The sequence below is a fragment of the Carex rostrata genome, chromosome 10, assembly GCF_964058835.1.
Source record: "Carex rostrata chromosome 10, lpCarRost1.2, whole genome shotgun sequence".
In the NCBI taxonomy this organism is placed as follows: Eukaryota; Viridiplantae; Streptophyta; class Magnoliopsida; order Poales; family Cyperaceae; genus Carex; species Carex rostrata.
This window is the reverse complement of record NC_135927.1, coordinates 7,710,819-7,724,997: the sequence shown is the minus strand read 5'-3', so window position 1 is coordinate 7,724,997 and position 14,179 is coordinate 7,710,819. Positions and strand designations below refer to the sequence as shown.

General features: G+C 32.6%; 2 pseudogenes; both read left to right on the top strand.

Moving 5' to 3' along the window:
- The first annotated feature begins 5,557 nt into the window (after positions 1-5,557).
- Positions 5,558-10,158, top strand: LOC144560227 (SNF1-related protein kinase catalytic subunit alpha KIN10-like; annotated as a pseudogene).
- A 986-nt stretch (positions 10,159-11,144) lies between these two features.
- Positions 11,145-13,695, top strand: LOC144560226 (serine/threonine protein kinase OSK1-like; annotated as a pseudogene).
- The last annotated feature ends 484 nt before the right edge of the window (positions 13,696-14,179 follow it).

The following is a 14,179-nucleotide window of genomic DNA, read 5'->3' as shown; positions in this document are numbered from 1 at the left end:
ACTTTAATTAACTTCAGTCAAATTTTTGACATCCACATTATTGAAATATAATTAATTAATGCAAAATGATTATTGACTTAATTGTCGCTTGTTTTTATGTACCGTCTTTATTGCAGTAACTGAGTTTATGATATTTAAAATTTATCGTACCTATAAAATTTAAATAAGTCTTCAATATTTATTAACCATGTCATATTATTTATATTTTCAAGCGTCAAACTTATATTTATTTAATTTAAACAAAAGCTTATGTATTATATTTATTGGTCCTCATTTATAAGAATATGTGTTTGAATATGTAACGTACAATATGTATTTAAAAAAAATTTAACTTTTTTTTTGTTCTTCTTCATGCATAATGCGCAATAATCGTATTGTTTTGAAAAAAAAAATTTGCAACTAAAAAATGTTGAATACAATATTTAATATCTGAAATAATCTGTTATAAAAAAACTTCATACTTTTCCGGGATGAAGTTCAAAAACATCCTCTCTCTTTTTTCTTTTTTTTTAAAAAAAAAAACAAAAAAGAGTTTCAATTTGCACAATTTCACATGAGCGATCATATATATTAATGATGCAGTAGCTATATAGCATTCAATATGAGCCTTATAACAATCTGGCTCATATTCACATAGGAAATGAAATTTTGTGTTGTAATTACAATTAGCGCTTTAAACATAGTTTCCAATAAAATAAAATAAAAACCTCGCCTTGCATATATATATATATATATATATACAGGAAAGTAAGCATCGGCGTAGAGGTTAATTGATCATCTGTTTCTTCAATGTATCTATCATCTTCAATACGTGAACAATCCGGATCAGAAATGGACCCGTAATATGAATAACGGGCCTTTTCTTTGTGAACAACCCATAAGTTGTTTTGGCCCAAAAAATTTCGAAACTGGTTCATATCCACTTGCAGTAGCTCATGAACTAGCGCTAGCAATGGTTCATGGTTATGCAATTCAGTCAGATAAATATTTAAGGAGGCCCATTTACTGTAATCCGAGTCAATTAAATTCGTATGGAACATATTTAAGGAGGTCCATTTACTTGTATTATGAGAAACTTACTTATGGTCAAGCTTTGTCATTGATTATTTAATGGTTAGGTTCGAGAAAGATGTTGACGCGTGAAGTACTGCAGAGAAGAAATATCCAATGTGACACCCAACGTGTGATGTGCTCCCACTGTCAGCTTGAAAGTGTGCTACATTAACTATTCTGGTGCCCAAATGAGATTAGGGTCTGGGCACACGTGCAACAGGAAATTGGACACAGAATCATGATATTGGAAAGTTTGGTGAAAAAAAATATGGGAGACAGCAGAGGAACGGCTACATATTCAGAGATACTATATAGGATGCCTGAAAGAAGAGCAGCTGAGCATGCATTGCATGAGGCCACACTCTGGTTAAAATGGTGTTAGTTCGAAGGCAACACTGCAGATAGATGTATTCTGAAATGATGTAACTTGTGGTTGTAACCAATGAATTAGCAGCATATCTGCTAATATTCTCAAAAAAGATAAATGGTTGGGTTCGAGATATATATATTGTGTTATTAGATTATATAAATCCTATTCTATGAACATATGCATGTTATTTTGAGACTCTGATTGAGTACTTTGTTGATGTTAAATCATGTTGTTTTACAATTTTCTAATTGCAAAATTTACTAGGAACCACAAATCAGTACTCCTATAATAGCACCTCATACAGGCGTACTATATGTGGGTGGTTGAGTAGCCTCAATACTCAATCTCTTTTAACTGCAACAAGGAAAGACATGTCAAATTCATGTATATCCCTAGTAAATCCTTCCAATACTCAACCATCCACATATAGTACGCCTGTATGAGGTGATAGGGTTCAAAGAAAACAAAAAATTAACTTGATTAAGCGGCTATCTGATCTGCTTTAAAATTCGTGTATTCCACTTTAATATTCATGCATGTTCATGTCAATTTTCGTACGTACGAATCTTAAAATATTTTTGATACCTTTGAACCTAATTCGTTCTCAGTGAACAAATGGTAAAATAGAGAAGGGAGAGGGAAGAACAACGAGGAGCATTAATCCTGCTCCCAAGTTAAAATTATAGAAGATGAATGAAGATGAAAAAGATAAATGATAAGGATTATTTTATATATTATCTTTGAAATTTACTATCTTTTTCCTAACTTTGAAGGAAATTTCAAGTGTACTTCTCAGAAACTTCGAAATTACGCGTTCCTCCTAAAAATTCATAATATCATATTTATCCTTCTAAATTAAAAAAAATCACAAATTTATCTAATTTGTTAACTTTTCTATTAAAACTTATAAAAGATAAAATTACATAATCAGTATATTATGACGCCCAATGCCAACTTGACCCCCTAAGCTAGCTTGCTCCTATGACTTGAAAATGACCCACCTATGGCCAACTCGACCCGGTTAAGGCTGACCCATATGGATTAACTAAAGAGTCGATTCAGACTAAACCTGTTTAAAACTAATGCTATTTAAGTTCTAACTTCCTAATTATACGCCATGATATTTGTCCCATTCAAAAGGTCAACCAATTAAGCTGGATCCCTGTCAACAACTCGATATTTCTTCACCTTTCTTTTATTAGAGAATTATTTATTCTTTGATCAAGAGATCGAATCGTCTGTTCTCCGGGGGCAGAAAATTTCTGCCCTCAGAGTCAATGTTGGTGGACCTCCAGTTTAAAAATTAACAGTGACCGGCCCCATCCGCAGTGACTGAGAGGGCATAATTTTCTTGCACCCCAGACAGTAGGTGATCTACTTCCTTTGATCAAACCCTAACTCACCCAATGTTGATTTCTTTTTTCAGAAAATAAAAAATTGAATTGTTAGGTAACATATTAACTTTTTTTTTCCTCCAAAAATAGTAAGAATCAAATCAAATTGTCGATCTAGGTCATGAATGACTGAAAATTTGTCCGCTCCAAGCTACACAAATTTGGTTCGGTCCACCTTTTTTTTTTTTTTTTTTTCTCTTAAAGATTTTTTTTTTTGAAAAAGTGGTTGCCCACCGATTTCATTTAGAAACCAAATTGTTTCTCTTAAAGATTTAATATATATCAATTCTAAGTTTCTAGCACAAGCAAGAATGTACGCATTTCAAGATTTAAAACTATGCATCTTAAACGATACAGATACAGAACAGATAATCTACGGATACACATTGAAATACGAATATGGAACGGATAATTGTCGGATGTTGAGTAATTTAGCAGTAATTCTACTAAATTTCATAATTCTGACTTACCTAATTTCATAATTAACTTAATAGTCATTCTCTGTAATAATTTAAAAAAAAAAAGGAAAATGGAGATGTACATAGCACATTTGAATGGACAAGAATAGAACAAACAGGAATATATATAGCTATATAGATATGTAAATAGCATGTGCATGACCAAATTAGAAAAGAGAGTTAAAATCAACGACTTCTGCCGGACGAAACCCTCAAACTATAGTCCTACTTGCTCCGCTTTGATAATAATAGATATCGTATTATGAATAACCCATCCACGTGATGCCACTTCATCCACGCGAACCCAGTTATTATATCAAATTTATTTTAAACTCTTGTTTTGTGCAGCTATAACACTCAAAGATGCGCTGGGAGTGAGGGAAAGCAAAAAAACAAGATTCGTTTAAGTACCAGCACCTTCATCTCACATCTAGCTAGGAACCTTATTTTTCAAATTCAAACAAAAATAAAGGAGTCAGATGATCTCCATAAAAACAATTCATTAGTCATCATCATTACTATTTTACTACCATGTTGTTGTAATAAGTTTAAAGCCAATTTAAAATAACGTCAGTAGTTTTATTAATTTCACACTACCAAATAGTTTTATTAACGTCAGTAGTTTTATTAATTTCACATTACTATTCATTGTCGATGTTTGCAATTTAAATACATCGTCAGTAATTTCACACTACCAGAATTTTAGTTTGTACCAAGGGTAGCTATAGCTTGTAACATGGATATTTAAGGTTCATGTTAAAGAATTGACATTTCTGATTCCGTATATCTTGTAACATGGGTTGTCTCATGCAACAAAGCACCCTTGTAACTGCGTGACACTTCTCCATGTTATTGTCTCATATCTGCCCATGTTAATAATATTGGATGAGCCCGCCCCCTCAGATCCATAATATATTTTATTGGAGGCTCATGTTAATAGTTGATTCTATACTCATGAAAATAGTTGTCAAGTAGTAGGACATATTTTTTGCAAGGGCTTTGTCCCATGTTATTGTTTCACTGATCCTATTTATATTATTTTATTTTAGGGTCCATGTTAATACCTAACCACCAACCCGTGTTATTAATCTGGATTGTTGGGTCAAACATTTTGTAAGGACTTTGTCCCATGTTATTGTTTCACTGTTCCTGTGGCAAATCTAAATTTAAAGGCTAAACAAAATATCGGTTAGGATGGTGAAAGAAAAAAGAAAAAAACAAGTACAAATTTGCTGGTTCAATTTGGGTCTTTTTAGCATTGTGTGATTTAATTTAGTACCAACCTAATAATTACCAATTTTTTATTTTTTATTTTCATTTAAATATATCTTTTCTTAATTCTGTGTGAATGTCAAACAAAAATGTCTCTTTATATTCTATTCAATCATGTAATAGGTTATGTCCTCACTTTCATTTAAAATAACTTCAGTAGTTTCAATTGAAAAAAATATGCTGTCAATATTTTTAGTTGAAATAAGTTGTCAACATTTGTAATTGAAATATATCGTTAGTAATTTCAATTAAAATATGTATTAGCAATCAATATAAATTCAATATCAAATAAAAAATATTAGTATTGTGCCCATGCATTGCAACGGAGACCTATTATAATATTGAATAAAGCAGCTGAGGATAATACACATATTAAGACATAGCCGGAAAGCAAGGACAATATGGTATAATTGTTTTTTTCTCTCTCACCTCATGTCTGCGCCAATATGGTGTAATTTTTTTTTGTGTCTCACCTCAAGACCCTTATATATAGTTCACAATTCGTGCGTATGAATTGTCTATTTGTCTTGTGTTCTATTTTCACAATCAATACCTCTTCTTCTTGACTCTCTTCCACCCAATAGAGAATGAATCTGCTCCACCCCTTTCATCATATTATTCTCATTTCTTCGATCATCTCTTCTCCGCAAAGAACTTAAGAGGCTGAGGTGACATCCTTTCTTTGTGCAACTGGTATCTTTGCTTTCTTCCTGCCTTCGTATACGTCTCTTTTGTTTTCCCTCTTCCCGCCTCAGGTAAGCTCTCCTTCTAAGTTATATGGTCATTTCAGATGGAATCATATAATTTCAGTTCATTTCATCCCAAATTGATTGAAATTTGACCTAAACAAAAATAATATGTGCGTTTTATTTTCCATATCGAAATGAAATTAAATAATAATTCGGGTGAAACCAAATGGATGGCAATATAGTACCAACTAGTTCATGTAACTACTATTGTTAAACACTTGCTCTTCACACACATATCATCTGTTGGTGTTAGATTGAAAGATGGATGCATCCGGCAAAGGAAGCAGCAGTGGTGATCATAAGGCACTGGAGAGAAACTACCGAATCAGAGAAACTTTGGGTAGTGGTGCTTTCGGCAAAGTAAAAGCTGCAAAGCATATTCTGACGGGGCGTAAGGTAGCCATCAAGGAGCTCAACCATGATAAAATCAAAACCGATGAGATGGAAAACAATGGTAATTTTACTATGATTTGTTTTCATCTCCTCACTTTTTTTTGCCTGCTTTCAAGGTAGAACAATACATTATATGAGCTGTTTCGGTGTATTTGATTTTTGGTGCTAGTTGTACGCACGTGCTAATGAAAAATTTATAAACATCCAAAACCGAAGGAAGCTATGTTCAAAATTTTATTTTATCTTGTTATATGATGCTAGTAATGTAATGAAACACAGGTCCTTCTAACTCACTAACAAGAATGAGAGTATTGATATTTATTTCACTAGGATTTGCTTTAGTAGCATCAGAGTTGGCAATCCACATTAGTACTGAAAGAGTTTACTAGGAATATACATGAATTTGACGTGCCTTTCACATCTAGCTAGGAAGCTTATTTTTCAAATTCAAACAAAAATAGAGGAGTCAGGTGATCTCCATAAAAACAATTCATTAGTCACCATCATTACTATTTTACTACCATGTTGTTGTAATAAGTTTGAAACCAATTTATTTGAAGCTAATTTAAAATAACGTCAGTAGTTTTATTTCGTCAATATTTTTAGTTGAAATATGTTGTCGACATTTGCAATTGAAATACATCGTAAGTAATTTCTAATGAAATATTTTGTCAGCAACCAATATAAAACACTACAAGAATATATTGCTTGCCTGATTCCATAATAGCAAACTTCAATCTAAACATCTGTTATACAATTAATTATCTGATTCCAAGGCTGTGTATCAAACATATATAAGCAACATGTATAGATAGTCACATGATCTAAATAAACGTGGTACTATTAATAAGTAAATAGAACATTGTCAATTTGTCAAACATCATATCAACGTACTTGTTGGGGTACGTGGAAGAGGCGTAATCAAAAGATATTCGAAGATAGAAACATATCCCTTGACGTGGAAGCTGACTGGATTGTAAGGGAGTCATCACTGTGGGAGAAATACTGTAAATAGAGGGGACTAGCACGGTTAGATGGGTAAGACTTAGATGTATGATGTAATTGGGATGAGCATGGCACTGTGCCATCTGGGAGGAGCTAGGAAATAGGAGCAGGTTGCACTTGCTACGTGCATGGCGCTGTGCCATCAATGATGCACTTAGACATTTATTTATAAAACAATATGGCAGCCTCTGCCTGATTTTCTTAATAAAAAAAATTAAAGAACACAACTAGTAAATTAACAAATTATAATTAATAAATTAAATACTCGTAAGTATGTAAGGAGCAGGTGAGCTAAAATTAAGGACAACTACTAATCAATATCATTATATAAAATAGAACATCGAAATGTAAAAAAATTAATTGTACCATTATTAATTGTAATTAGAACGTTGAATGTTGAACGTCGAACGTCTCTAATTGGTTCAGATACACAGTAATAAGTTGAATTCGGTAGATTCTTCTTTCTTTGAAAATTAATTTATGCCGTTTCTTTGGAGTTGGTGTTAGATTGAAAGATGGATGCATCGAGCAAAGAAAACAACAGTGGTGATCATAAGGCATTGGAGAGAAACTACCGAATCAGAGAAACTTTGGATAGTGGTGCTTTCGGCAAAGTAAAAGCTGCAAAGCATATTCTGACGGGGCGTAAGGTAGCCATCAAGGAGCTCAGCCATGATAAAATCAAAACCGATGAGATGGAAAACAATGGTAATTTTACTATGATTTGTTTTCATCTCCTCACTTTTTTTGAGGTATCACAATACATTATATGAGTTGTTTCGGTGCATTTGATTTTTTGTGCTAGTTGTACGCACATGCCAATGAAAAATTTATAAAGATCCAAAACTGAAGGAAGTTATGTCCAAAAATTTATTTTATCTTGTTATATGATGCTAATAGGCCTGCATGAATTGAAAGCTGGAATGTATTTAATAACTGGTAATGTAATGAAACACAGGTCCTTGTAACTCACTAACAAGAATGAGAGTATTGATATTTATTTCACTAGAATTTGCTTTAGTAGCATCAGAGTTGGCAATCCACATTAGTACTGAAAGGGTTTACTAGGAATATACATGAATTTGACGTGTCTTTCCTTGTTGCAGTTAAAAGAGAGATCGAGATATTGAGGCTATTGAACCACCCGCATATAGTACGCTTGTATGAGGTGATAGATACACAGACTAATTTATATGTGGTGATGGAGTATCTCAAATCAGAATTATTCAACTATGTTAATGAAAAGAGGTTGCCAGAGGACGAGGCTTGTCGACTTTTCCAACCGGTATGAATTCTTGCTATCTATACACTATAATTTGAAGTTATGCTGATAACAGGACAGACTTCTTCAATTACTTTTTTTATTGAAACATATTTTGGTAGGTGCTAGTCGCATCCTTTAAATCTTCACTAATCAATGAAACTTAATTAAACGCATTATCTACCATATTTTCATATAACTTTCCGATTAATTATGATAGAGTTAGTGTCCTAGATCAAATGATTTTGACTCTATGGTTTGGGTTCATATGATAGCTGAAGCAATTCAGCTTGTTCCTAGAGTGAGACACTATTTAGTTCACTTGCTGGAACTAAAGTGGTATCCTCTAAAATAACGTCAGTACGTAGTTTTATTTCATCAGTATTTTTAGTTGAAATATGTTGTTGACATGTGCAATTGAAATACATCGTCATTAATTTTAATTGATATATTTTGTCAGCAACCAATATAAAACACTACAAGAAATTGGAATAAAAGCGTGGATATATACTATCGCTATCGGTATTGTAACTGCCCACGCTTAGGGCATGTTCAGTTGTCATGGAATTACACGAAATGGCATGAGATTTGACGGGGATGGGAACTCACTTTTGAAAAAATATATTAACATATAATATCAGGTGTGGAGCACTGCCATATAAACAGGGTTGCGCACCAAGATTTGAAACTTGAGAATCTGTTATTAGATTCGAAACTCAATGTGAAAATAGTCAATTTTGGCCTAAGTATGTTGCGCACCAAAATAGGGTTGCGCACCAAAACAGGGTTGCGCACCATATAATGCGTGATGGTCATTTGTTCATGACAAGATGTGGCAGCCCCAACTATGTTGAACCTAAGGTATGGTTTCTATATTAATAATTAAAAGTATACCGTACTGCTTGATTAGTATATGTTATTTACATAAGCTTTAATTTTGGCAAAGTTAATTTCTAGTAAACCATATTCCAGGTCCAAGGTGGACGTGTGTAGTTGTGGTGTCATCCTGTAGACACTTCTGTGTGGCATTTATACCTTTCACGATGAAAACAACCCCATTCTTTTCAGGAAATAAAGGTAAATGAGCAGTCTACCAATGAATAAATAGTTATATATGATATTCTACTTCTGTTGAAGCATAATTCATATGTTCAATTGTAATATATCTTTGCAAAACCTTAGAAATGTATCAAAAAAATGAATGTTAAATTCTTTGTAACTATTAAGGTAAATATATTAAAAGAAATGTTTCCTTATTTTTTTAACATTTTTTAGAGAGGAATATACGCACGGCCAAGCGACTGGTCAGAATTGGCGTGTGATCTGATAGCTCAGATGCTGGTGGTGGACCTAACGAAGCAAATCACAATTGGCAAGATAAGAGAGCATTCCTGGTTTCGGGCCTACCTACCTAACCTTGTTGTGCCTCGTCCCGACACTATTAAAAAAGGTAATCTTTTCTATACAAAATAATTGTTTGCAGGATATAGGTTTACGTCTTGTTCTCTTGTACAATATACCTTTTGATAATTATCCACTATTTTGAGTTGGTCATATTTTATATGTTTTCTGTTGCGTTATACGCAATGCATCGTTATTTATTAGTAATGATTCATTTTGGCGTCTAATTTTCTTCAAAGAATGTAGATCAATGAAGATACATTGCAAGAAGTTGTTAAGATGGGTTTTGAAAAAAAATCAGGTGGTTGATTCACTCCAAAATAGAATGCAAAATGAGGTTCTTGTAGCAAGTATTCTTTATCTCTCTGTCTCTGTCTCTGTCTCTCTCACTAACTTATTTTTTTAATTTATGTGCAGGCAACAATGACATATCATTTACTTATAGAATACAAAGAAGAACGAATTATTGGAAAATGAAATCTATATAAAGGAGAATGTTCAAAATACAAAATAATTGTTTGCAAGATATAGGTTTACGTCTTGTTCTCTTGTACAATATACCTTTTGATAATTATCTACTATTTTGAGTTGGCCATATTTTATATGTTTTCTGTTGTGTTATACGCAATGCATGGCTATTTATTAGTAATGATTCATTTTGGCGTCTAATTTTCTTCAAATAATGTAGATCAATGAAGATACATTGCAAGAAGTTGTGAAGATGGGTTTTGACAAAAACCAGGCGGTTGATTCACTCCAAAACATAATGCAAAATGAGGTACTTGTAGCAAGTATTCTCTAAATATCTCTTTGTCTCTGTCTCTGTCTGTCTCTGTCTCTCTCTCTAACTTATTTTTTTTAATTTATGTGCAAGCAACAGTGACATATCATTTACTTCTAGAATACAAAGAAGAGAGGATTATTGGAAAATGAAATCTAGATAAAGGAGAATGTTCAAATAAGAAAATGAAGAAATGACAATCAGTGGAGACTCCATATTCCGGCGATATTGTTACGTAGTAGATATATATACTTGTATTGTAGTATTGCACCCGTGCGTTGTAACAAGATATATTATAAAATTGAATAAAATATAAAATTATTTTGTTATGGATATTCATATAGAATTAAGAAAAAAAAAACAAAACATAAGATAGATAAGACAAATAATAAATAACAGTAAAAAAACCAACAATAAATAAAAAAAGATCAAATATAACATGAAAGAATTAATGACATATCATTGTCAATAATCATCTTTGATGTAGTCCAACATACATAATTCAAACTTACAAATTCTATGTGCAAAAAGAAAAAAGATTCAGTAATTATCTTTCTACTAATGACATGATTACACCAAATAGTCAACTTGCATAGAATTTATAAGGCACATGCTTCAATGGACTAAAACTTAGTCGGCACCGTTCATTTGCTTAAGAGGCTGAGGCGACATCCTTTCTTTGTGCAATCGGTATCTTTGTCTTCTTCCTGCCTTCATATATGTCTCTTTTGTTTTCCCTCTTCCTGCCTCAGGTGAGCTCTACTTCTAAGTTATAAAGTTATTTCAAATGGAATCAAATGATTTTAGTTCATTTCATCCCAAATTGATTGAAATTTGACCTAAACAGAAATAATATGTGCGTTTTATTTACCTTATCGGAATGGAATTAAATCATAATTCGGGTGAAACCAAATGGATGGCAATATAGTACCAACTAGTTCATGTAACTACTATTGTCAAATACTTGCTCTTCACACACATATCATCCGTTGGTGTTAGATTGAAAGATGGATGCATCTGGCAAAGGAAGCAGCAGTGGCAATCATAAGGCATTGGAAAGAAACTACCGAATCAGAGAAACTTTGGGTAGTAGCCCTTTCGGCAAAGTAAAAGCTACAAAGCATATTCTGATCAGCCATGATAAAATCAAAACTGATGTGATGGAAAACAAATGTAATTTTACAATGATTTGTTTTCATGTCCTCACTTTTTTTTGCCTGCTTTCGAGGTATAACAATACATTATATGAGCTATTTCGGTGCATTTGATTTTTGGTGCTAGTTGTACGCACATGCCAATGAAAAATTTATAAACATCCAAAACCGAAGGAAGTTATGTCCAAAAATTTATTTTATCTTGTTATATGATGCTAATAGGCCTGCATGAATTGAAAGTTAGAATGTATTTAATAACTGGTAATGTAATGAAACACAGGTCCTTGTAACTCACTAACAAGAATGAGAGTATTCATATTTATTTCACTAGGATTTGCTTTAGTAGCATCAGAGTTGGCAATCAACATGAGTACTGAAAGGGTTTACTAGGAATATACATGAATTTGACATGTCTTTCTTTGTTGTAGTTAAAAGAGAGATCGAGATATTGAGGCTACTCATCCACCCGCATATAGTATGCCTGTATGAGGTGATAGATACACCGACTAATTTATATGTGGTGATGGAGTATCTCAAATCAGAATTATTCAACTATGTTAATGAAAAGAGGTTGCCGGAGGACGAGGCTTGCCGACTTTTCCAACCGGTATGAATTCTTGCTATCTATACACTATAATTTGAAATTATGCTAATAACATGACATACTACAATTACTTTTTTATTGAAACAGATTTTGGTAGGTGCTAGTCGCATCCTTTAAAACTTCACTAATCAATGAAACTTAATTAAACACATTATCTACCCGCTTTTCATATAACTTTCCAATTAATTATGATAGAGTTAGTGTCCTAGATCAAATGATTTTGACTCTATGATTTGGGTTCATATGATAGTTGAAGCAATTCAGCTTGTTCCTAGAGTGTGACACTATTTAGTTCACTTGCTGGAACTAAAGTGGTATCCTCTAAAATAACGTCAGTACGTAGTTTTATTTCATCAGTATTTTTAGTTGAAATATGTTGTTGACATTTGCAATTGAAAAACATCGTCCAAAATTTTAATTGATATATTTTGTCAGCAACCAATATAAAACACTACAAGAAATTGAAATAAAAGCATGGATATATACTATCACTATGGGTATTGTAACTACCCACGCTTAGGGCATGTTCGGTTGTCATGAAATTACACGGAATGGCATGAGATTTGACGGGAATGGGAACCCACTTTTGAAAAAATGTATTAACATATAATATCAGATGTGGAGCACGGCCATATAAACAGGGTTGCGCACCAAGACTTGAAACTTGAGAACCTGTTATTAGATTCGAAACTCAATGTGAAAATAGTCAATTTTGGCCTAAGTAATATAATGCGTGATGGCCATTTGTTCAAGACAAGATGTGGCACCCCGAACTATGTTGAACCTAAGGTATGGTTTCTATATTAATAATTAAAAGTATACCGTACTGCTTGATTAGTATATGTTATTTACATAAGCTTTAATTTTGGTTAAGGTAATTTCTAGTAAACCATATTCCGGGTCCAAGGCAAATGTGTGTAGTTGTGGTGTCATCCTGTAGACACTTCTATGTGGCATTAATCTCTTTCACGGTGAAAACATCTCCGTCCTTTTCAGGAAAATAAAGGTAAATGAGCAGTCTACCAATGAATAAATAGTTATATATGATATTCTACTTCTGTTGAAGCATAATTCATATGTTCAATTGTAATATATCTTTGCAAAACCTTAGAAATGTATCAAAAAAATGAATGCTAAATTCTTTGTAACTATAAACGTAAATATATTAAAAGAAATGTTTCCTGATTTTTTAACATTTTTTAGAGAGGAATATACGCACGGCCAAGCAACCGGTCAGAACTGGCGTGTGATGTGATAGCTCAGATGCTGGTGGTGGACCCAACGAAGCAAATCACAATTCGGAAGATAAGAGAGCATTCTTGGTTTTGGGCCTACCTACCTAACTTTGTTGTGCCTCCTCCCGACACTATTCAAAAGAGGTAATCTTTTCTATACAAAATAATTGTTTGCAGGATATAGGTTTACGTCTTGTTCTCTTGTACAATATACCTTTTGATAATTATCCACTAATTTGAGTTGGTCATATTTTATATGTTTTCTGTTGCATTATACGCAATACATCGCTATTTATTAGTAATGATTCATTTTGGCGTCTAATTTTCTTCAAAGAATGTAGATCAATGCAGATACATTGCAAGAAGTTGTTAAGATGGGTTTTGATAAAAACCAGGTGGTTGATTCACTCCAAAATAGAATGCAAAATGAGGTTCTTGTAGCAAGTATTCTCTATCTCTCTGTCCCTGTCTCTCTCACTAACTTATTTTTTTAATTTATGTGCAGGCAACAGTGACATATCATTTACTTCTAGAATACAAAGAAGAAATGATTATTGGAAAATGAAATCTAGATAAAGGAGAATGTTCAAATAAGAAAATGAAGAAATGACAATCAATGGAGACTCCATATTCCGGCGATATTGTTACATAGTAGATATATATATACTAGTATTGTAGTATTGCACCCATGCGTTGCGAAAGATATATTATAAAATTGAATAAAATATGAAATTATTTTGTTATGGATATTCATACATAATTAAGAAAAAAAAACAAAAGATAAGATAGATAAGACAAATAATAAATAACAGTAAAAAAAACAACAATCATCTTTGATGTAGTCCAACATACAATATAACATGAAAGAATTCATGAAATATCATTGTCAATAATCATCTTTGATGTAGTCCAACATACAGAATTCAAACTTATAAATTCTATGCGCAAAAAGAAAAAAGATTCAGTAAATATGTTACTACTAATGACATGATTACATAACCCAAATAGTCAACTTGCATAGAATTTATAAGGCACATGCTTCTATGGAC